This window comes from Chanodichthys erythropterus, chromosome 15, assembly GCF_024489055.1.
Source record: "Chanodichthys erythropterus isolate Z2021 chromosome 15, ASM2448905v1, whole genome shotgun sequence".
Classification (NCBI taxonomy): domain Eukaryota; kingdom Metazoa; phylum Chordata; class Actinopteri; order Cypriniformes; family Xenocyprididae; genus Chanodichthys; species Chanodichthys erythropterus.
In genome coordinates, this window is record NC_090235.1 from 37642141 (window position 1) to 37666539 (window position 24399).

The 24399-nt window shown below is 40.0% G+C and overlaps 1 long non-coding RNA gene across 2 annotated transcripts; it reads left to right on the forward strand.

The window, feature by feature from the left end:
• Positions 1 to 265: 265 nt before the first annotated feature.
• Positions 266 to 4876, forward strand: LOC137002198 (uncharacterized). Of its 2 annotated transcripts, none has more exons than XR_010891787.1 (3): positions 266 to 314; positions 454 to 564; positions 2502 to 4876. It is a non-coding gene; the product is annotated as an uncharacterized lncRNA (long non-coding RNA). The 2 variants fall into 2 exon arrangements; XR_010891788.1 differs by having other exon boundaries at positions 290 to 564; positions 2502 to 4631; positions 4737 to 4876.
• The last annotated feature ends 19523 nt before the right edge of the window (positions 4877 to 24399 follow it).

Sequence of the window (24399 nt, forward strand, 5' to 3'; positions counted from 1 at the left end):
TGAATAAACCTTGCTTAGACAAATCCAAATGAAACCCTGCGGCTCGTGACGACACATTAATGTCCTAAGACACGAAACGATCGGTTTGTGAGAGAAACCGAACATTATTTATATCATTTTTTACCTCTAATACACCACTATGTCCAACTCCGTTCAGCTTCCTGCTAGTGAGGTCAAAAAACGCGTTCTTAAGACGGAAGTGATGTTTCGCCCATATACTTCAATGAGCGCGAGACATCACTTCCGTTGTCAGAGCGCGATCTGACCTCACTCACCGGAAGCTGAACGGAGTTGGACATAGTGGTGTATTAGAGGTAAAAAATGATATAAATACTGTTAGGTTTCTCACACAAACCGATCGTTTCGTGTCTTAGGACATTAATGTGTCATCACGAGCCGCAGGGTTTCATTTGGATTTGTCTAAACAAGGTTTATTCACTCTTATATATGAAGTTCCCATCTACTACAATGATTTGAATGACAGAGGGCAGCGGTTGCAGTTAAAAATAATCATTTGTGATCGACTGAAGAAAAAATGTCACCTACATCTTGGATGCACTGGGGGTAAGCAGATAAATATCAAATTTTCATTTTTGGGTGAACTATCCCTTTAACAAAGGAGCAGGAATGAGCAAATCTGTCCAAAGTATAAGGGCTCAACCAAACCTCCAAATGTTTCCGTCAAAAAAAAAAAAAAACAACCTGGGCTATTCATATCAACGAGTCTTTTTTCCCAGTCTATTCAACAGCCCATAATAACAGAAAGAACAACAACTTTGAAAACGTGTGATTTTCAATCAAAGTTATAGAACGTATCACATATGCATCAAGGATAAACCTTTTCCCCATCGATGATCGCGTATCCTTCCTTCAAAAAGGCCTTCTTTCCGCGGCGCCTGACTTCATCCACCCGTGGCCACAGCTTCTCCCTCGCCTCCCGATCCTCTTTGGAGAAGTCCTTTTTAAAGATGATCTTCTTCTCTTTGCACACTCTGGCCTCCCTCGACAACTTCCACACTTCTTCCTTCACCGTTCGCGAAACAAACTGTATAATGATGGGCAGGCCTGGACTGGTAATCTGGCATACCGGGCAAATGCCCGGTGGGCCGACACACTTGGGTGCGGGGCCGCGATATAATATGATTTTTTTTTTTTTTTTTTTATAGACATAAAATTGGCCAACGACCGGCCCATAAAGCAGAGATAGCGGCCCATTGGTTCATTTTCCATACTGACACTGGGCTGGCCCAATCACATCTCTTAACAGACTCCACCCCGTCCCCTGTGTTTCGTGTGTCATATGCAGTGTCTCAGAGCCAAAACATCTGTGGATTAGCATGGAGAAACAAAAGCGCAAGTGCAAGGGGGGTGCGGAGAAGTTGCGGGCAAAAAAATAAAATAAAAAATTTTGAGGTTGATGCCTCAACGTGCAAAAATTACTGACATGTTTAGTACGGTTACAGTAGCTTCAGTTTACAGTACCTGACGACGTGCAAGAACATAGAAGAGACACTTGTCAGGCAGAGGAGCAGCAGGTGTTTGACAGTGAAGCCAATGAGGGACAGAGTAAGCAGGAGAGTATAATACAAGCGGTAAGCAGGGTAGTTACATGATTAACAGGGAGGGAGGGAGCGAGGGACTCACGATGCGACGACGACGATGATGATGCTTTACCTAAATTAATGAATATTAGGCTAGAAGACAACATAATCATCGTCGTTATTATAAAGTCAGACTGTCACCTACTGCACTGGTCACTCAGTCAGCTAAAGTCAAATAGCACAGCAAAAGCTATTTTGCACTGTTTTTTTTTTTTTTTTTTGTAGCTAGCAGTGTGCCCTTGTAGCTATCAGAGTTCACTTATGCAGTAACGCCCCTTCTCGTTAACTAGAAAAACCTGAAATGATGCAATTTGGTTTTTCAAAAAAAAAAAAAAAAAAAAAATTAAGGTTATTATTTTAATGTAATATTACTGATGATGTGTTTATTTCACAACGAGACTATAAGTGTCTATTTATAGCCGTTAGTCGTGATGATGGTCTACTAGATCTCACTTTTCAGCTATAAAAAATTATGTTTTGTAGCTCTTGTACCCCATTACTCTGGTATGAACACTTGGTTGTTTATGGCAAGTGAATAACATGTATATCATTTTATTAGCTTTTTTACGTTTTTTGCGAGTAATTTGGTAGTAGGCTATAGTTTTTTTCATTGTTTTTAATGGGGAGTATCTAAACAATAAGAGGTAAATGTTTGACACTTAAAGAGGGGTTTGTGCTCTTTAAAACAAAGTATATTTGTAATTATAGTTTTTCTTCTGTCTGTTTCGTTGAAAAAAATGAAAAATATTTCTTTATAGAATTATCAGTAAACTACATCCATGTTCTAAGGGTTAACTAGCTTTTATAACATGGAGCACATTGTCCATCAAGATTATAATGCAAAGTTAAACACTTAAAATAAGAATTTTTTTCTGATCTTTGCTGTCTATTGGTGTGTAGGCCCTACTCCACTGCCACTTTTGATCACCAGGGAGTCAGTCAAGCGAGAGTGAGTACACTGGTCCACTTGCACTTACTACTCAGCTTTGTAGGGGCTTTGGGGAATGGAACAGTAGGTATGCATATTTACTATGGAGTTTCTTTTGTGTCTTTTTTATTCAAACAAACATATTGTGTTTGAGAGTAAAACTAATCATTTTGTAATTAAAAAATATATATATTGCAAAAAAAAAGTCTTCTTAAGGTTCAAAAATAAAAAGTTGATAACAGAATTATTTGCAGTGCGTGTAAATCTTTAAAAACCTTTTTTTTTTTGCACTTCGAGAACTTTTCATCCCAAACCCACACATTTTGCTCTCTTTTCTGCTGTCTTTTTTGCGGGTCAAAATATTTTGCTTGCGAGGTGAATAGGTTTGCAAGCTGAAAAGTTTTGCAAGTTGAAAAGTTTTGCGAATTTAAAAGTTTTGTTTGCACGTGAAGCTGTAGCTCAGTGGGCGGTCTCTACCAACCAGGATGAAAGGCATTTTTCTATTGGTCACCCTCGATTGAAGTGACAAGTTGGCCACGCCCACTACGGTTTCCCGCCGCTGCTGCTGCCACCGAGAAGATAAGAGAAGCGAGAATGGCGAGCAACAGGTCGTTTACTGGGTAAGATAACTAATTTAGTATCAAACGCAGTGACAAGTGAACTGAATGATTCTCTCTTCTTATGCTGTCCCATTTAAATACTTAACGTTGGCTAGACCAGTCTGTAGTTAGTGTTACCGTTGACTAGATTTTATTAACGTTAGCCAACACTAGCAGCCAGAGCCACCTTTAGTAACGTTTGCCGTGTGGTCGATGTCCAGTGTTGCTAGCTGAGCTGACATTCATAATCACATTGTCTGCGTCCGAAACCGCCTACTTCTCTACTATTTAGTAGGGGAAAAGCAGTAGGCGAGCGAATAAGTATGTCTGAAGCAAAAAGAGTAGGCGAAAATTACCTGCGTGACGTACTAATTCTCGCGAGATTCGGACGAGCGCCTACTTAAAGTGCGTCCGAAACCGCCTACTTACCTAATATATAATGGGGAAAAGCAGTAGGCGAGCAAATAAGTATGTCAGAAACCTCAGTAGTCATAAAATAGTAGTCGAGGAGTTCCCGGATGGCCTACTACTTCCGCCCGGATTCTTAAGTATTCCTCGCTGGATACTTTTCTATCCCAGGAGGCCACGGCTGAGGTTACGTCATAAACAAACACGGAGGAGAAAAATGTGTCAAAAGTGAGTATTGAAAACCAAAAACACATTTGCTGAACTACTGTAGAGTAAACTGCTGAATGTGTAAAGATGCTAGACACTATTGTTGTGATTTTGCAGTAAAATCACGATTTATTATGTATAGATAACGGGATCTCTAGTAAACACCTTAATTTTCCAAAGTGGATTTACATATTCTAAACCATATACATCTTAAAGATGCTTACTAAATGTTTATTTAACATCTGACACGAATATCCTCTGCAAGTATTATGATTTATGAGTGCTGGATTATGTATTATGAGTGATGTGTTTGTGCGGGAATGATGCCATCAAAGGCTTTGAGTGTGGATACTACAGAAATGAATACAAAGTCTATTTAAATCTAAAGTCTAGTTTATTTTAATTATTGGAATTTAAACAGTTATTACAGCACTTTTCTGATTCTTGATGTCTGTGCATTTGCTGCAAAGCTTTGGTGGAGCAGGACCTGCAAGAAAAGCTGACGACAGTATTTGTTAGGAAAAAAAGAGGAAAACCTGAAACTAAATAAAAATATATATAAAGTAACAAAATATAAAGTAAGATCACTGTTATTTCTAATGCAGAAATCAAGTGACATTGTGCTGTTAAAATGACTGCTTTTGTATTATATTTGTGCATTATTGTACAATGTGAATGTCCTCAGACTGGATGGAGAGACACAGCAGATCCTGGGAATGGTTCAATGTCATGGACGAGATCCTCCATCACTCCTCCTTTCAAGTGTCTCTATCAAGGACACACTGGAGGAGACGCTGCAGAGATCGAACCAGCAAACTTCTGCTGACCAGCTCAGTGGTTTAGACCATAAAACCACAAAACGAATGAAGCCACGACAAAAATTAGCAAGTAATGGTAAAAATATGAAATGCCATATGCAAGAAACAGAATGCTGACATGAATTAATTGTAAAATGTTTTAATCTGCTGATGGAGCGCACATGAATGTTTGCAGCAGCAGATTGTCCCGCACAACTTCTCCCACTCCTGCTCCAGGGTTGAGGGGTTCAGGGGTCCATCATCTTCATCTTCAGCAGTGAGGGACATGATGATGAAGGTGTTCATCAGCTGCTTCATCAGAATAAAGCTGCAGAATTGGCACAGCTGTGTTGAGATGACAACAGGACTGTAAATACCTGATTGTTAGATCAATACATTTGAATAAAGCTTTGTTTTGTGTGTTGTTGACTTGTATATGCATTTGTCATTATTACTTTTATTAATTCTTTACTTATTAATTATGCTATTATCAGTAAATGTATATATTAAGCAATGAATTAATGCATGAATTCACATCAGCTGTGTTCATGCACAGCTGTCATATAACTAAACATTACATTTTCCTTGTTTTATTAAAGTAGTAAAATGAAAAGTAATAAGTTTTTGTCAGCATTTATCATCATTATTGTGTTTAAGTGTTAGGGTGTGTTAGAAAAGCAGCTCATTCTGGTGTAATCTTAATTTTAAGTATTTTTTACTACTTTGAGTACAAAGACGAGATCTTCGAGCAGCTGTCTGATGTTGCCTCTGTGCAGATATCACTAACACTGAGGAAAACCACTCTAGGTAGGGTTCAGTTACTGGTGCTGTGAGGTGTTGGTGCACCTGTCACTCATACCTTTATTTTTATTGCAGGATCTACAATTCGTATAGTTTGGTCTGGGGTAAAAATATCCGCTTGTTAACTCGTGACGTAAGAAAACAACAAACGGTGCTAATATACAGACATAATGTGGTGTAATACTACAAAAAATATATATATAATCATAACCTTTACCTCCATACCAAAATCCCAGATGGCCAGACAGTGATTCATCTTTTATAAATCGTTAAAATATTAACGTCTTTGACATTGTGACCATGGAGACTGTTGTATAGACTAAGTATTTTAAACGTGTAACTTTAAAATGATAATGTTTATTATGAATAAATAGCGCTCATAAACGGCCGCGGAGATGGCATTCTCAAATCAAACTAGCCGGGGCTTGGACCCAGAAACGGCGTTCCTTACGTCACGAGTTAACAAGCGGATATTTTTACCCCAGAACCTAGGCCCAACATCGAAAATAGTGCCTCTCAACCTTTACGCTGAGAAAATCTAAATGTGATTATGAATGTCAGCTCAGCTAGCAACACTGGACATCGACCACACGGCAAACGTTACTAAAGGTGGCTCTGGCTGCTAGTGTTGGCTAACGTTAATAAAATCTAGTCAACGGTAACACTAACTACAGACTGGTCTAGCCAACGTTAAGTATTTAAATGGGACAGCATAAGAAGAGAGAATCATTCAGTTCACTTGTCACTGCGTTTATGATATTAAATTAGTTATCTTACCCAGTAAACGACATGTTGCTCGCCATTCTCGCTTCTCTTATCTTCTCGGTGGCAGCAGCAGCGGCGGGAAACCGTAGTGGGCGTGGCCAACTTGTCACTTCAATCGAGGGTGACCAATAGAAAAATGCCTTTCATCCTGGTTGGTAGAGACCGCCCACTGAGCTACAGCTTCACGTGCAAACAAAACTTTTAAATTCGCAAAACTTTTCAACTTGCAAAACTTTTCAGCTTGCAAACCTATTCACCTCGCAAGCAAAATATTTTGACCCGCAAAAAAGACAGCAGAAAAGAGAGCAAAATGTGTGGGTTTGGGATGAAAAGTTCTCGAAGTGCACAAGGAAAAATAAAGGTTTTTTAAAGATTTACACGCACTGCAAATAATTCTGTTATCAACTTCTTTATTTTTGAACCTTAAGAAGACTTTTTTTGCAATATATATATTTTTTAATTACAAAATGATTAGTTTTACTCTCAAACACAATATGTTTGTTTGAATAAAAAAGACACAAAAGAAACTCCATAATTTACAGGGACTGCAAGGATGGTGTACTGGTGGGTGGTGTCCGACCGATTGTGGTGGGCCGGTCTTAGCAAAAATGCCAGGGCCATTTTTTTGTCCCAGTCCAGCCCTGATGATGGGTCTTGGCATGTTGTTGTTCATTGCACCTTTTATCCCCAAATGGTGAACGGTGTCAACATTTCGGCGGAGCTCGTCAACAGACATAGGGACCACTCTCGTAAGGATACCTATGACTTCATCTCTGGTCTTCTCATCTTCCTTCTCAGGTAACCCCAAGAGCCTGAGGTTCCATCTCCTCTTGTATCTCGCAGCTTCCAAAACCTTTTCCTTCAGGGATTTGTTTTCTGCCGCCAGTAACTCAACTTGTCTTTGTAGCTTCTCGATGTTTTCTTTATTTTCATCCGTGGCTCGTTTAATAGCGTCGGTGCGTTCATCGATGTTCTGCAGTTTGATTTCTAGGGCATCAAACTTTTTCAGCGCTTCTTGAACATTATTCATCCTCGCTTCAATGTTTTCAAGCTTCCCATCTAGACCGTCGAATCTTTTCATCACAGACTCAATCGCTAAAGCTATTTGCATTCTCCTCTCTTGCCTTCGTGCCTCTCTTCCTCGACTTTTTGGGTTGCGGACTATTTACAGGAGTTTGATCGTCCTCGAGATTAACACAAGATTGCTCCATTTCTTGGATTTCGTTTTCACTCGTATCACTCTGCGCAGTGGTGCCGTAGTCATGGTCAACGATGTTAGCTTCACCATGTTTTTCCATCTTTCCGTTAGTTTGTAATTTCGGTGCAATTTATTCCTAAAAAAGTTCAAAAGTTTGTCAAAAGCAAATAAAAGTCACTTCTGTTACAATATGGTTTGGTTGATTTTTCATTTAAGTAAAGATTGGACTTGAAAAACTAATTTTTCTTCGGAGCCTGCTTGAGACTAGGGTGTTTTCACACCTATGGATCGCTTGTTTTGTTCCGAAACAGGGACTAAATTTGTTACAATGTTGCTTTTTTTTCTTGGTTCGGTTCGCTTTCACATGGCAAAATTTCAAAGCGTACCAAAATGCGTTAAGGTAAGTCACATATGGGAGTAAAACTGTCCTCTTATTGGTCAGAATTTTCTCTGCGTCATCCATCGAAATAATGATTGACAAGTTCGCTCCATGAGTTTATTGTGGCTTTATTTGTAACTGTCGAGACACACACAAACACTTTATAAATGTAGCCGTCTCTCCCGCAGTTAATTCATAGCCTATTTGCTGCAGCAAATTCAAACCCGCGCTCTCTCTCTCTCCATCTCTGGATTTCCCAGCGCTGTCTAGTAGGCGACCTGTTGTCCGTGTGTCAGTCGAGAGAGACCATTTGAATTTTATAATGAAGCAGAGCGGGAATTGAGACTTCGTCGGGACAGCATTCGCACGGAGAAGTGTAATTACACACCAGAGGCGATCGTTGGCTTTCAGATATTGTAAATAATGTGCTCACTCACAGAATCAGACATTACTGATTTTTATATCATATTTTCCGTTATGAAAATATAATTTGGTTCGTTGGTCCGTTAACTGGGTCGATTGCTTTCACATCTCAAGCGAACCGCTCCAGAGTTCGTTTGAAAGCGTACCGAGACCACCTCTTCAAGCAGGTCTCGGTACGCTTGTTTGGTCCGCTTTTGGTGCGCACCCGAGTGCGATTGCTGCTTTCCCACCTTTCCCTTTCCCCTAAGGGTGCTTTCACGCCTCATTTAGTTCGGTTGAATCGTACCAGAGTTCGTTTGCCCCTTTGGTGCGGTTCGTTTGGGCAGGTGGGAAAGCAGCAATTGCACTCGGGTGCGCACCAAAAGCGGACCAAACAAGCGTACCGAGACCTGCTTGAAGAGGTGGTCTCGGTACGCTTTCAAACGAACTCTGGAGCGGTTCGCTTGAGATGTGAAAGCAATCGACCCAGTTAACGGACCAACGAACCAAATTATATTTTCATAACGGAAAATATGATATAAAAATCAGTAATGTCTGATTCTGTGAGTGAGCACATTATTTACATTATCTGAAAGCCAACGATCGCCTCTGGTGTGTAATTACACTTCTCCGTGCGAGAATGCTGTCCCGACGAAGTCTCAATGGACTATATGCACGGCTACTTCCTGGTTTTAAGTAAGCCAGCTCAGTTACTTCCGGTCAACTGCCAAAAATCAGCTGTGCGTGAAGATGACTTTCTATACTCGCTCTCTTCGGGATTTACCTCACGTAAACATAAATAATGTACATCGCCTTATTCAAGACAACTCCAAGGCTTCTTCCAGTAAGCGGGAAAAAGGATTTAAGTTGTACATATCCAGTTATATTTATGACTATGAAGGCAAGAATGCCATTATGTTGTTTACTAGATAGCATCGCTTAAACAGTTACGATAGTGTGTAGTTGTGAGCATTTAAATGTACAATTATGTGTCTGTGTACTCTCCTGGGATTACCAGGCTCTACATTTAAAATTATATGTTTAACTTTTGTTTTGTTTTCAAAGTTTATAAAATGTATATAATAAACGAGTACATCATGAATCCATTTTTCAAACCGTGTTTTTGTCTTATCCTGAATCACAGCGGTATACCTATAATAGGTGTTTATATTCAGACTATTTTAGGCCGGTTGGGTCGTACTGCGGAGTAGCACACCTGCGTGACTCGCCATAGACATAAACAGAGAGAAGTAGCTCCAATGTTCTTTCGCAAGGACTGCCGCTTTAATGTACACAAATAAAAAAAAAAATAAATGATGTACGCTTATCTGTATGACCATAAATAACTATAGGCCATTAAGATTCCTCTGCTGAGGAACAATCCAAGTGAGTGCATGTGCTTTGATATTCCATGTGTTATTATTTTGTTTCTCAGTTTCTGACAAGAACGAGGCAGGACAGGTTTCCGTGAGGGCAAAATGCTTCAGGTCGATGAGGAAAAATGAGAGATCACACAACTTGAGTGTAGGGGAATGAGATCAGGTTCAATGTAATAAGGTTTACAGTGTCTGCTCTCTGGGAATTAAATATTATTTGTTTTTGTTTGTTTTGTTTTAATACAGATAGTGATTGTAATAGACAGGCTTACTGGACCGCTGGACAGTGTTTTCTAACAAGTATTTACATAGTAATGTAATGCCTACTATATAGGTCTAATATGATTCCCATAGAGCAGAGTTGTTTGGCTTGCCAACATTTGACACTGTAGCCCAAGGAAGGTTTAAACACTAGCTACAGTGTAAACTAGGATAATTAACTATTAAATTTATCATTTATTCCGTAATACCACAATGACTATGATTGTCTAGATCCTAAAACACCTAGGATATATTTTTAATTGATATATCTATTTTGTTTACAGGTTGTTCTCAAACACTCCAAGCCTGTTGAGCTGTTGGCCTATCAGTGCTCATGTGTGGCAGGGCTTGCTCTATGTAATCATATTGCAGCATTGCTCTTCCAAACAGCACATTACAGCCAACAGGGAGCGACAGCTGTCCCCCCTACTCACAGCTGCACAGGGTCTGAGCAGCAATGGCATAAACCCAGGACTCAGGTGATGTTGGTCAACACTATCACAATTAATACATTATTAATTTAACATTATATAATATTTTGCTACATCTTCTTTATGGTGTAAGTTTTGTTCTTGCTCTCATTTCAACTTGCAACAACTTCCAATAGCACAGAGAGTGCAGCATATTTTGAGAATAGTAATCATTGATCTACACTAAACTACATATAGCACAAAGTAAATAAGTTCTTATACAACATTCATTTACAGGGCTTTAAGCCTGGCCCAACCAATGAAATGGTGATATTGTCAGCTAGGCCCAAGGAGAGAAGATTAGCAGAAGGCATCAGGTAAGGTGTAGGAATGGAAAGTAGTTTTACCACATTTACTACATTTATTGAAAATATGTATTAAAATGTAAAATAGTATTTTTTTCCCCAGACTGGTTTATGATCTTTGTTATCTGGACTGAACATTACATGAACCTTTAATTAACACTGTGTACATGTGTTATATGTATGTTTTCAGGAGCAACCTGTATAAAGCAGCCTGTAACCTGACCTGTGGCCTCCCAGACATGTCAGTTCTGCGGGTGAATGATATTTACGAAGGCATTTCAAGAGAAACTGCTCCTTTAATAACCACCATGGGGATTTCAGGGGATGTGCCTTTGGTGGACAGTGTTTTTGGAAAAGTCCAAGAAGGGAGTTTACTCTCTTATCAACTTCCAGCATGGAGCCCTCCAAAGACCTGTCCACATACCACCGCACCACCACGACCATCTTTACCCCTTGATGGCTACTGTCTGGGTCCCTCAGAGTGCTGTTTTGTGTTGACTCACCATCAGCAGCTACACATGACTTCTCTAGCAACAACAGAGGTCATGGCACACCAAATTGAGATGGGCACAAGACAACAAAGCTCAATGAAAGAATGGCATTTATTGAGAAAGCCACGTGTGACGACTTCTAGATTCAGGTAACTGTAAACTATGTGGCATTCAGCACATTTTGTTTTCTCATTTAAATACTCACTTATTGTCATCTCATTTAAATACCTAAGTTGTTTTTATGTGTATCAATTTATTTATAGAGAAGTTTGCCATGTGAGAGGGCAGTCCTCAGCGGAGAGTCTAGCGGTAAGAATTTTGCGGTCTGGCTTTCAGTCTGCAGAAATGAAGAGGGGCCTTCAGATGGAGCCCAAAGCTATTGAAGAGTACTGCTGCATTCAGGAGGTAAATCACTACCCTTGTGGTTTTATCATCCACCCTGATGCACCTTGGCTTGGCTCATCACCAGATGGGTTGGTGTATGACCCTAAAGCGAATCTTGTGTTTGGACTGGTGGAAGTTAAGTGCCCAAATTTGAGAAGTTATGTGGACTGTTCCTACCTTAGGGTCTGTAGGGAAAACACCCTAGGAAGTAAAATTAGCTCAAATGAAATATTTAGGGAATTATAAAGAGTTGTTTAGATTTTGACCGAGCAACTGATTCGTCCAGCGTTCATTTGCTCGAGCCGTAATAAGCTCTTGTAACGGATATAAATATCCAACAATCGTGAAAACACTGATTAGAGCACGGTAACTTGATCACAGTTTAAGACATTAAATCATAAAGCACATAATACAAGACACTTTCCTTTTAAAATCTACAAGAGATTTTATTTATTCTAACACAAACTAATCTAACACAAAGGCACGCACATACACACACACACACATTCATACGCGTTGCAGTAAGAAGGAAATGAGAGAGAAAGAGCTTTGAAAGAGAGAGAGAGAGAGAGAGAGAGAGAGAGAGAGATCTGATTAACCGAATTCCTATCAATGCATTTCAAAGACCAGAACGAACCATGAATCATTCATTTAAATGCACCAGTTCAGTTTTCATCTGGAGGTACTTGCTTGCGTTGACTAAGGTGAATTTCCCTCGTCGTGCAGAGAGGGGTTTCCCAAGTCGATGATTGGTCCAGATCAGGTCCGTGTGGAACAATGAAGGAAGTCTCTTTGTCGCTGGAGTTGAAGCGGCAATAGTCGTTGGTTGAACTTTGCGGCGAAACTTAGGACACGAGACTTTCAGCGGTAAAGGAGAATTAAGTAAAAGAAAAGAAAAGAGAGTGAAGGTTGGATGGCTTGAATGAGTGGCTGGTCTGTTCTTCTTGTCACTTCATTGTTCTTGGTACTTGTCTTGGCTTCTTTTCCCAGAACAGAACCAACTCCTTTCTCGTTTACTAACCAACTTCTCCCTTTTCACTATCTTGCAATATGATCATTTAAACTTAGTTGTTTGTCAAACCTCTGAGGAGTCTTGGCCAATCAGACATTGTCCTGTTTCAAGAGGGCCTTCCTCTGCCCCCAATAAAACAAAAGTGTTACATCCCGGTCTGTCTCTGCTTTAGCAGAGTGCCATTTTAACATAATTGCTATTAAATGGAATACAATACATTTTAAACAGATTTCATTCAAGTCAGAATATAGGAAAGGGAGAAAGAATCAAATTAAGTCCAAATAAGGCATACTTTCAGTCATTCAGTCAAGAGTTAAGACATTTACATGAATTGTGAGTGTTCTAAAGCCTAACTGTTTACAGGTAGTACTTGTGGACACATAATGCAAAATGTATGTGTTATGATATGGTGGTGTAGAGATGAGGCAGATACGGATTTCCACAATAATAGCGTATTTTAATGAACACAGGCGAGGAGAAACCAACATACACAGTAACTAACATTCAACGAGAACGGAAAAGGAGTGAATGGGAACACAGGGTATAAATACAGATGACTAACAAAGGGAGCTAAACAAGGTGATGGGATGATAAACAAGACACAGGTGAATCAAATGAACTAATCAACAGAACAGGGAAACTAGGTCACAGGGGAAGACAAACATGGGGCTCTGTAACAGTTCGCCCCCTCCCGAATAGGCGCGTCCTCGCGCCGTAAGAGTCCAGAGGAAGGAGGGAGGGGGTTCTGGAGGAGGGCGGAGTACCAACAAAACAAAAGAAAAGAGTCCATAGAACATAACAATGACAGTCCAAGGGGGAGTGGAGGGTGGGAGGAGCCAGGGGGTAGCCAGGAGCAGCAGGAGCCAGATGTTACCCCAGAAGCCAGCCAGGACGAGGCCCCAGGGTAGAGTCGCAGGTGGGAGCCATGGTGGAGTCGGCTTGGGGGCAGACGACACCCTGGGGACGACCAACGGAGATGCAGCTGGAGACCTGGGTGTAACTGTAGAGCCGACGAGCCCACGCGCAGCCGATGGTCCTGGAGACCGAGGAGGAGCCATGGCGACGAGCGTCCGAGGAGGAGGCGGACATCCAGAGGGCAGAGGCTGAGCCGGTGGGACCGAGGATGTAGGCGGAGCTGGAGGGAAGGAGGAGCCAGATGGAGCCGTAGATGCAGGCAGGTGGACGACTGACCAAGGCGGAGCCGGAAAGACGAGGGAGCCCGGAGAAGCCGTATGGCCGATGGTATCCGGTGGAGCCGAGGGAGGGAGGAGCCAGGGTGACGCCGAAGTGTCGACAGGCCGAGGTGGAGCAGGGGGCGTGGAGGCTGGAAGTGGAGGCAGGGGATCTTCTTGAATGGATGGAGTGGAGGGCCTGAAGATGCTTGACATCCCCACCTGGCATGTGGGAGATGTCAAGTGGCTGAAGGGCAGAAATGATGGTGGGGCTGAGGAACTGGCTGTGAGACTGGGTGACGGAGGAGGCGGGAGAGGGAGGCTGGGTGGGCAGACAGGGAACTCAGGAGACGGAGATCTGGAGAACACTGGAGATTGGTCCTCTGGAGGCTCAGGAGAATCATTAAAAACAGGAGAATCAGGGGAATGGGAAGTCACCTCTCCGAAAAAATCAATTAAATTAGCTGTAAGAATATCTTTCAGTTCCTCAGCATATTTGCCAGTATCAGTCATAGTTTTCGTCGTGGTGGTGTTGTGGGTGGAGCTTTTCTCCCAGCCCTCGAGCTCCACAAGCACTCCCACGACGTCAGATGATGTTACCGGCTCACGCACCTGGTCAGAACCTTGCTGTGAGGTTGGCTCCGGGGCGATGGTACGGTCCGATCCTTTCCTCGGTCCTGGCTCATCCATCGCGGTGGGCTGGCCTCCTCGGTCTGCGGTGGGCTCGTGAAACATCTCCGTTGTGACGTTCGTCGATGTTGACTGACTGGCTTCTGGCAGTGGAGTGGGGCTGGCGGCGAAGTCATCCTCCGCGGGGCAGATGGTAAACGGAGAGTTGTTGTTTACCAGCACCCACTCCACGAGTGCGGCGAAGTCCTTCTGAGGACCGCTCCCTGGGAGGCGTGCCCGGGACCGCTCACTAAGGCTGGAGATGTAGAACACGCAGAGCGAGCGGTCTGGATAGTGTGTGAGGCACGCCAACTCCAAAAAATCCAGGGTGTGTGATTCCAGGGAGCGGTCCCTCTGCTCCAGGCACAAAAGGGCAACAGCAGGGTCCATGGTGACGGAGAAAGGGGAAAAAACAAACAAAAAGAAAATCGCCGCAAAAACTGTATGGGTCCGTTCTTCTGTTATGATATGGTGGTGTAGAGATGAGGCAGATACGGATTTCCACAATAATAGCGTATTTTAATGAACACAGGCGAGGAGAAACCAACATACACAGTAACTAACATTCAACGAGAACGGAAAACAAGTGAATGGGAACACAGGGTATAAATACAGATGACTAACAAAGGGAGCTAAACAAGGTGATGGGATGATAAACAAGACACAGGTGAATCAAATGAACTAATCAACAGAACAGGGAAACTAGGTCACAGGGGAAGACAAACATGGGGCTCTGTAACAGTATGTAGTTAAAAGATGTTTGATAAGTCCATTAAAATTGTTGGAACAATTTTGAAGCAGATTTATTTGTTCAACAGTCTCTTTGGCTTTCCTGTGAAGTAAGGAAACAAAAGGGTCTGGATTGTGTCTCTGTCTTCTTGGGTGACCCTTTGGTATGTCGCTTCTGCTATCAGGAAGCATGTGTCGTAAAAGTAATCAGCCTGGCTTTATCTGCAGACGGACCGGAGCCGGAACCTCAATTCTGAATTAGAATTATGTTTTGAAAGAATCATCTGAATGATTCATTTGTCTGGTTCGTCCACAGTTCCTACAGGTCTCTGGTGGAGTGCTACAGCTCAAACAGTCTCATACTTATTACTGACAGGTGCAGGGCCAACTACTCATTTCCGGATTAAAGTGGTGTGATTTTGTTGTATACACTGAAGACGACATGTTCATACAAAGAATATACAGAGATGAGGGAGTCATTGAAACAATCAAGCAAAGGGTTGATTACTTTTACTTTTACTTTTATCTTCCAACACTTATGGCTTGAAATGTTCAGCTATTCAGTTATTTCAGTCCATTCAATCAATCAATTTCCCTCAATTTGTACATATCTTTTGGCCCATGTTTTATTTTGAACGGTTTCCATAAAGGTACAGGTACTACAGGATCTGTTGTCAACATATTAAATGATAGATTTTCCTATACATGTTATTTGTTTGTGTGTTCTAAATTTATACTTCATTAGTACTTAGTGAGTGTGTGTATATATATTCATTGTATATATGGAAATGATTCAACTGTGTATATATGGGAAATTATTTTTTGTCACATGCATGAAATAGTCTTTTACATTATAATGTCATAGTAATGGAAATGATGTAATGAGATGTACATATGTAATCTATTATTTATTAAATTACTTGTTCATATGAATGTTATTGTTTTTTTAAGGTAATAATTCATTAGTACCTGAAAATAGTATTTTATAACTATTGTTTGAAATGATCAGAATGAAATACACAAACAATTGCTAACAACATAAAGAAAGGGATTAGACATGTCAAATCATTAGAACTATTTATTATGTAAATATTTACTGTGCATGAGAGTAGTATTCTTTTATTACAGATGACTTAAAAGCACTTGAAATAAAATAAAGTACATATAAAATGCAAATAATTCAATAGTTATATGTTCAAAGAATATGCAATGTACAGCAGTGCATAAATAACATGAGGTAAAATGCAATTTATAAAAAGTAATATACAAAGGTACATTTAAACAAAGTAGTTACAAAAATGTAAAATATATTAACATTTGTATAGGTAAACAAACAATAGATAGATACATTGCTAAAAGTGAACAACAATTCTCAGGTCATTTGTATAGATTTTCTAAAAACAAACAATTTTAACAAAGTGGCTGAAAAAAAAAACTATTGTAACATTTTGGCAAACAAATTGTGAATTTATATATATATATATATATATATATATATATATATATATAAAAAACTATTTACAGACTCAATATGTGTTTCTCATAGAACACAAGTGCTACTCTGGCTTCTTTGCCCAAGGCCCGTTTTCATAGTTTGTCAGGAGACATGCAACAGCATACAGCTGATTAATGTTGCCAAAAAGCCGAAGTGGAATCTCTGTGTCAAAGAACTTGTGTTCCTTAACACGGCGTATGAGGCGCTCAACGTGTACCCTGAGGTGTGCAATTGCTTGAGTCTCCCTGACCTCACAGGCAGACATCTGGGATCTTCCAGAGAGAAATGCTGGTCTATAAATCTTGCAAGGCACAAGGTCATCAACAAGGAAACCACGGTCAACCATGATGGCCATCCCAGGTCTCAAAAGAGAGAGAATTCCGGACTCTCTGGTGATCTGTTTATCACTGATGGAACCAGCGTACAGTGAAGAGATAAATGTGACCGCCCCATGAGGAGCCACTCCAAGCAGCCCTTTGAGAGTACAGTGGGACTTGTATGTTGAGAACATTTCACTTTGGAGAAGAGGTGATGAAGGGCACTGGCACCTCAACTCCGTGCAGTCCAGGATGACAGTGGTGTCTGCATAGTCCTTAAACTCAGCTGGCAGATGTCCCCTGATTTTCTCCTCTGGTATCCAGATCCTCACAGACCCTAGCACAGTGTACAGAAAGTTGCTCCACGATGTGATGATCCGACTGACTGTTGACTGGTGGACTCCATACCGGTCAGCAAGGTCACGCTGTTTTGAACCCAGAGCAAGGTAGTTGAGAAACATGAACATCTCATCAATGGGCTGCAGGGAACGAGTCTGTTCAAAAGAAATAGAAATTACATTGTTTCTCTCAACTTCCTTGATCTTTGTTAAGTTGTATTGTATGGTCCATGTAAATAAATAACTACTTACTACAGTGGAACTTGGCTCTGTAAAGGTGGCTCTATTAAGGCCCAGAATCTCATCAGAAGGTCATAGGATGCAAATCTATAGTAATACAATTCAGATATTAGCATTTAAATCTTGAATTGGTGTATACTATAAAATTACTTTGATGCATTACATATATATATATATATATATATATTTCAAATATATCTATCAGCCTCTCTCTATTTCTCTCTTTCTTACACACACACACACACAAATTGTGCATTTACGTCATCCAAGTCACTTTAGTCGAAGCAATGTTTAATCATTAAACTTTTTTTCATTAATGTCTGTAAACTTTAGTCAATTTACCCCTACAATCTCTAATCTGAGCCTGCTGGACATCTTACCTTGTGAAAAAACGTATGTCCTTGTCTGAGGCAACAAAACGATGAATCCCAAAGCGCTGATTCATTGTCAGCTTCTCGACTTGTTCCTTCAGCTTGAGAATCTCCTCTCTGAGAGACATGTTGTCATCAAAGGCTAAATCGACAACTGCGGGATCTGGAGCCGAAGCGTAGTCGTGGTCCACGAGCATATCAGCCTCCTCGCCCGCGGTGTCATCGTCCGGCGGCGGCCGCTCTCTCCTCTCCTATACCCCCAGTCTTGAAGTGGGAAGGGTGAAATCGTTCCACGCAAACAAAGTTGGAACAGCTCCCTTGATTAATAGTCGCCTCCTTGTCTCGGACACTGGCTCACAAACATCCTCCTTTTTAAAATGCCGGCTACATACTCGTGTATGGGGACTTACTGTGAAGTTGTCCCTCCGGATAGCGACAAGCCATTTTCGCCTGATTTCCGCGTCAGATGGAAATGTGTGAAAACTAAGTACTTTGTTGTACTTACTCGAGGCTTGACACAGAGGCACACAACAATGTTCAGCTGCAGTGCTGTCGGTTCGCTGAAATTTAAATGTTTTCTTACAAGACATATCATTATCGCTTGGTAAAAAAAATATCACCTCAGCGGTATGATAGCGGAAGTGACTGAGCTGGCTGAGATTTTAGCGGAAGTATGGAATCCTCCCCGTGTGCATATAGCCTATTCCCGCTCTGCTTCATTATAAAATTCAAATGGTCTCTCTCGACAGACACACGGACAACAGGTCGCCTACTAGACAGCGCTGGGAAATCCAGAGATGGAGAGAGAGAAAGAGCGCGGGTTTGAATTTGCCGCAGCAAATATGAATTAACTGCGGGAGAGAGCTACATTTATAAAGTGTTTGTGTGTGTCTCGACAGTTACAAATAAAGCCACAGAGAAAATTCTGACCAATAAGAGGACAGTTTTACTCCCATGTGACTTACCTTAACGCATATGAAAGCGAACCGAACCAAGAAAAAAAAGCAACATTGTAACAAATTTAGTCCCTGTTTCGGAACAAAACAAGCGATCCATAGGTGTGAAAACACCCTAAACCACTCACTCCGCCATCTTGATTTGTCCCCCCTCACCCGTAGATTTCTGAAGAGCATTTTTGAGGCAAAAATAAGGCCGCTGCCATCTTAGCTGCGCGTCACCGCACGTCATTCCCAGATAACTGAAAATGGGCAAAGAGGCGGGACATAGTTGAACTGTGTGCACCAGTGACTTAACTGAAATTTGTGTCAGGTTTGCACATGACAACACGGAAAAATCAAATGGGACTTCATACCTTTATAATGAAATAGTGATCGCGAAATAAATTCAATCCGTTGCACTTGGGTAAAATGTCCATGAGTGTCCATTTAAAAAAAAAAAAAAAAAAAAAAAAACGTACTTTTTGTCCACAAAAGTGTTAAATCCATGAAATATTAATATATTATCCATTGTTTGCATCACATTTCTTCTGAGTGATCTGCTCTCCATCATCGTTCTTCAAGAAATTATGCAACCTGGGCAGCGTTTATGTTGTAAAACATGTCTCACAAAAAAATGAGCCCGCGTCCAAAGTTCAGCAGTTTTAGTTATAATATCCAAGCAGTGCTGTCGGAGTTTGTGGTGTCTTGAGAAGGATATTCTCCAGCCATAGTCATAGTAAATCTCACGAACAAAACTTTTAGCAAATGCCACTCCGATCCTTTCCTTCCGCATTTAGCCAATGCCACATCTACACAGACGCACATCTGTCTCAACCATTAATGCAGCAAACCATATTATTTTATAATTGTATAAAATAATCCCGAAAAAAGCACAAACACGGCAGAGATGCCAAATTTAGTGGCTGGAATTAGCTGAGGTAACATGACGGCTCACAGACAGCAGAGCGATCCACCTGTCACTCAAGTGACCACGCCCTTAATTATGCAGAACTTTAAGGCTTAATATAATTTAAACAGATGAGTTATAAAAAAAATTAAACCCCCCCTCAGAGTTGTCATGAAGGGCAACATTAGCAGTATAGACCAAAACCACAATTTGTACCAACCTGTAAAAACTGCTGTAAAATTGGCCATTTTAACATGGGACTCAATGAGAATCTGCTCTCTTTTGGAGCCTGTCCCTAGCGGCCAGTCGAAAAATTGTAGTTTAAGAGAAACTGGGGGAGGTTGCTGCTTGTTAGCAACACAGTGGATAAAGGAAACAAGACCTTTGAAATCAGTTGTTTGTTCAGATTCAAGTTCATCATTGGCCAGCTTAAAATACAGTCACTCAGAAAGTAGACCAGATATTTTAATTGAAATAAAGCAAACATTACACAGAATTCAAATGATGGGCATTACAGTGGTATTTTTATGGGTACCTGCACATATTGGTATCCAAGGAAATTAAATACAAGGCAGCAAAAGAAGCCATAAAAAACAATTACATTAATTTAATTGTCAAGATAAGAATGAAATCAAGAGTATTATTAAGAAAAAGTTGAAGGAAAGGTGGCAAAAACAATGGGATAAGGAGAAGAAAGGTAGATTGTTTTACAGAATTCAAAGGAAAGTGGGAGAGATGAGATGTGCAGGGAAAAACAGGAGAGAGGAGATAATTATATCAAGGATGAGATTTGGACATACAAGACTAAACAGTACACATTATAAACTGGGTAAACATATTACAGGAAGGTGTGAATTTTGTGGGCAAGAAGAAACATTGCAACATGTTATGATATACTGTCAGAAATACAAGACTGAAAGAAGGATTTTAATGCAAAATTTAGCAAAAATAAAAATGCAATTTATACTAGGAGATATTTTACAAAATAATTCGGGAAATGAATGTTATAGTTTTTCTTTTTTTTTTTTTTCTTCAGTATCTTAAAATGGCTAATTTGTGGGAGAGATTATAAAAAGGGATGGATTAAGTCATTTTTAATCCACACTCCATATTAGTGGTGGCGGTAATACACAATTTTGTTGTTTGTCAACCGCCAATAAACCTCAAAAGAAGAAGAAGAAGTTCATATATATATTTAAGCCTCTCGTTTTCCATGTTACTTTGTTGTGTATTTGTTTAATGTAACCGTGCTGATTAATGTAACTGTTGGTGAGTGTTTTTGTCAAGGCTGCTCATTGTTCAAGTCTGCTTATGTCCAAGTCTAATGGTTGCTTTGCTTGTTTGCTAATTTTTGGAATAATAATAAACTGCACATGGGTTCATCAACTCATCTTCAGTTGGACTGATCGTTACAGATGCGACACGACAGGATGAATTGTGACATTAAAGAATGACATTAAAGAAGAACATGGTTTTACTAATGATGAAATTCTTGCCTTATTATATAGGCCTTTCTGATTTTTTTTTTTTTAAATCTCATCATTTTGATTTAGTAATTCATAATTTTGACTTTTTATCTCATATTTATAACTCTTTATTTTATAATTATGACTTTTAAAGTCATAATTTCGAATTAGTAAGTCATAATTTCGACTTTTTATTTATTTTTTCTTATGTGGCGGAAATGGGCTTCCATATTATGTAGTATTGTGACTGATCTTTTTTTCAGGTGAAGAGATTTAAAAATGTTTGTCAAAAGACAGCTGCAGCTTGCTTTGGACAGAAATGGGGGAACCAAAGAGAGGGCCCAAAATCAAACTAATTTTACCTAAAGCCGTGCACACATTTAACGACTAGCTAAAACATTCTAAGACTGTGCTCAACATACAGCGATTGTTTCCTGCGACTGAATATTAATAATAATAATAAGTGTAAGAACTGTGGACGAACCAGACAAATGAATCATTTAGATGATTCTTTCAAAACATAATTCTAATTCAGAATTGAGGTTCCGGCTCCGGACCGTCTGCAGATAAAGCCAGGCTGATTACTTTTACGACACATGCTTCCTGATAGCAGAAGCGACATACCAAAGGGTCACCCAAGAAGACAGAGAGACAATCCAGACCCTTTTGTTTCCTTACTTCACAGGAGAGCCAAAGAGACTGTTGAACAAATAAATCTGCTTCAAAATTGTTCCAACAATTTTAACGGACTTATCAAACATCTTTTAACTACATACATTTTGCATTATGTGTCCACAAGTACTACCTGTAAACAGTTAGGCTTTAGAACACTCATAATTCGTGTAAATGCATTAACTCTTGACTGAATGACTGGAAGTATGCCTTATTTGGACTTAATTTGATTCTTTCTCCCTTTCCTATATTCTGACTGGAATGAAATCTGTTTAAAATGTATTGTATTCCATTTAATAGCAATTATGTTAAAATGGCACTCTTCTTAAGCAGAGACAGACCGGGATGTGACACTTATGTTTTATTGGGGGCAGAGGAAGGCCCTCTTGAAACAGGACAATGTCTGATTGGCCAAGACTCCTCAGAGGTGTGACAAACAACTAAGTTTAAATGATCATATTGCAAGATAGTGAATGGAGAGAAGTTGGTTAGTAAACGAACTGGAGTTGGTTAGTTCTGGTAAGAGAAACCATGACCAGAGTACCAAGAACAATGGAGTAACAAGAAGAACAGACCAGCCGCCCATTCAAGCCATCCAACCTTCACTCACTTTTCTTTTCTTTACTTAATTTTCCTTTACCGCTGAAAGTCTTGTGTCCTACGTTTCGCCGCAAAGTTCAACCAACGACTTTTGCCGCTTCAACTCCAGCGACAAAGAGACTTCCTTCATTGTTCCACACGGACCTGATCTGGACCAATCATCGACTTGGGAAACCCCTCTCTGCACGACGAGGGAAATTCACCTTTAAGTCAACGCAAGCAAGTACCTCCAGACCAAAACTGAACTGGTGCATAAATGAATGATTCATGGTTCGTTCTGGTCCTTGAAATGCATTGATAAGAATTCGGTTAATCAGATCACTCTCTCTCTCTCTCTCTCTCTCTCTCTCTCTCTCTCTCTCTTTCAAAACTCTTTCTCTCTCATTTCCTTCTTACTGCAACGCGTATGAATGTGTGTGTGTGTATGTGCGTGCCTTTGTGTTAGATTAGTTTGTGTTAGAATAAATAAAATCTCTTGTAGATTTTAAAAGGAAAGTGTCTTGTATTATGTGCTTTATGATTTAATGTCTTAAACTGTGATCAAGTTACCGTGCTCTAATCAGTGTTTTCACGATTGTTGGATATTTATATCCGTTACAAGAGCTTATTACGGCTCGAGCAAATGAACGCTGGACGAATCAGTTGCTCGGTCGTAATCTAAACAACTCTTTATAATTCCCTAAATATTTCATTTGAGCTAATTTTACTTCCTAGGGTGTTTTCCCTACATAAGTTTTATTTATATAGCGCCTTTCCAGAGCTCAAGGACACTTTACAGTGAACAATTAAATCTGAAGCAGATTTAAATACTCACAAATGGAATTTGAACACCGACTGTAATCGCAGACTGAACGCAACTGGCTCTGACTGGACGTGTTTGAGCGCGATTGGTCATAAGTATCAATGTACATTCATAATCTGCCTCACAATCGTTAAGTGTGTGCGCGGCTTAAGGCATGTTCCAAACATTAACATTTATCTGACTAATCATATGTGTCATTGTCTGTTCCCTCTTTTATTCTCTTTCTGTCAATCTGTTCCTCTTTTAGGGTACGTTTACTTGCTCCTGGAGTTTTCTTGTTTTTTTTTTTTTTTCATTACACACTTTATTTTTCCCCCAATAAATTGTCATATCACTCATATTTTTGTTGCGTCATATTTATTTGGGGGAAAGGAGCATATATTGATGCTCCAAAGGCATGGAGTGATTCATGGGGTCCCAGACAGCAAAATGGTGTGGCAAACCCTTAATCTCTGGAAAGTTGACATATTTAGTTGAGTACATGTAGGCTTAACAAGGACACTGTAAAAAATTGTTTTAATATTTTAAGGTAATGTCATTTTGTGAAAAAAAAAAAAAAAAATCAAAGCTCTGTTTTTATAAGATAAAACTGGTTTAATACACATAATTTAGAAGTTGTACTGAACACACAATTTTTTTTTTTTTTTTAATTCTGTTGAAGTAAGTGCAAATATACTTTTTAATTTAACAATCAAGACTCAGACCGGAGTCCCATAGATGGTCTGTTCATGCAGTTTAACCTTGCGCACGACAAGATCAGTTTCCTCACCATTAAATATGCTTTTAATGGATGTCAATAGAGGAAAGGCTTTAGAACTCTGAATAAAATGCTTTTGTGAAGAAATAGCTTATCACAAATCGACAGCATATTAACTCTTTTCCATGACAGCCAATTTAACATGTTTTCCATTAAACATTTGTATTTATTTATTTTTGGAAAAAGTACTATTTATAAGAGAAGTCATATGCTGCATCCCAATTCGCCTACTTATACTATGCCCTAAAAGTATGTACTGTTTTTGTGAAGAAAAAGTTCACACTTTTGAGTGTGTAGCAGAAGATTATGCAAGCTTTGGGTCAAAATTGCATCTTTAATGGATGTTCTGTCGCTTAATTACGAAACCTGTAATCGTTTAAACTGCCCTGTCAATCACAGTTAAAGGGTTAGTTGACCCAAAAATGAAAATTCTGTCATTACTCACCATCATGCTGTTCCACACCCGTAAGACCTTCGTTAATCTTCAGAACGCAAATTAAGATATTTTTTGTTGAAATCGGATGGCTCTGTGAGGCCTGCAT